This window comes from Mus pahari, chromosome 1 (assembly GCF_900095145.1).
Source record: "Mus pahari chromosome 1, PAHARI_EIJ_v1.1, whole genome shotgun sequence".
NCBI lineage: Eukaryota > Metazoa > Chordata > Mammalia > Rodentia > Muridae > Mus > Mus pahari.
This window is the reverse complement of record NC_034590.1, coordinates 171,454,382-171,456,117: the sequence shown is the minus strand read 5'-3', so window position 1 is coordinate 171,456,117 and position 1,736 is coordinate 171,454,382.

Below are 1,736 nucleotides of genomic sequence, written 5' to 3'. Positions count from 1 at the left end.
CCCCTCCCCTTCCTTCCCCCTCCTCCTCCCCCTCCCTCAGATGTCATGTGCCCCAGGATGACAACAAACTCACTAAGTAAACGAGGATAACTTTGAATGCCTGATTCTTCTAACTCCACCACCAAAGTGCTGGGATTACAGGTGTATACCACCATCTTGGTTTCTGTAGTGCTTGAGGGTGAATAGTAGAGAGGGAGAGGCTAAGAGAAGAATTTTTACAGGAAACATCTGACTTTTAAATTCTTTCAAGGGCTATCAGGGGGTTCAATACTTTGTGGTTTAGTTCAGTAGTGGGGAGTATAACTATAAATTAACAGGTACAAAGACTACAGCTCTCTTTCTGCAGTAGGACAAGGCTTGCTATCTTCAGGTAGTGTGCTGGAGCCAGGGATATAATTTCTTTGGGGAAGATAATGTACATGCATATTTTGAAGAGAGACAACTTGAGATGGGTTGGTGCATGGGAACCCAATGACTAAGGTCAAGGCATGCTAGGGTGTGTATTTTTCTTGAATAGATACTTCAAATCATGAGTAATTCCTACCAATTACCCTCCTTCTATGCTAATCTCTATACTATGTAATGTGTGGGGCTTTCCACAGAAAACACATCTATTCTTCTTTCATATGCAGATGGTGACAGGTTCCCTATGGGAAGTGCTGAAGAGAAGCTGGAAAGCATGGGAGTTTGCCTCTCACCCCTCCAGTAATATCTGTGTATAATAACTGATTTTTTTGTTTTTGTCTTTTTAAATATGGTGTCTGATTGTATAGCCGATGCTAACCCTGAACCTGCAACAATCTGACTGCTTCATTCAGCCTTCAGATTACTGGGCAAGTCTCAGTGTTTCCCATTTAGAATCCTGAAACTCCATGGAGTTGTGAATGAGTACCCCAGTCAGGGTGCTACAAGTAGGAAATGGCCTTGAAGTGAACTTTGGTCTTTTAAAATGGTGAGAATTTTGCTTTCTACTTAAAAAAACAGAAACACATTTATTCTACTTTAAATGTCTTTAGGATCACTATTTTTCCTCAAGTCTTTAAGTGGAATTTCTTCGTTTCTGTGCCTTATCCCATAGCTAGGTACACTGGGGAATAAGGCAGGCTGGTACCCTGACTGTTGACATACACTTCAAGGCCCTTATCATGTGGTCTGACTTCACCTTTCCAATCCCCTGCTCTTCTACTGAGTTATGCAAATGTCCCTGGGTGGGGCTCTTGGTTGTTCTAAGCTGAGGATAAGGTGAAGGCTGCCTGCCTCACCCCTTGCTGCCTTCTATCTCACAGAATCATCTCTCTAGGGCACGTCTTCCAGGTTAGCTTTCTGAATTCCCTTGCCTGTGTCCATTCTCATGACCACAATTTTCTATAATGCCTGTAGGGTAGGCAAATCTCCGTGTCCCCTGTTTATCTCCAGATAAACAGCACCTTTCACAGTTCAGGGACTGCCAAAGTGTGTTTGCCTGGAGTTCCAGCAACTTACCTCAGCTCTGCTTAACCTCCCAAGGTCCTATACTCAATGTAACCAGCAGATGGCATAAGGGCTTCTGCTACTGCTGTTGTTGCTGCTGCAGCTGCCTGCCTGAGAGGAAGGGAGGTGTGTGTGTGTGTGTGTGTGTGTGTGTGTGTGTGTGTGTGTGTGTGTGTCCGTGTCCATCTGTATCTATGAGTATGTGTCTGTCTGTCTAATTGTCTGTCAGTCTCTCTCTCTCTCTCTCTCTCTCTCTCTCTCTCTCT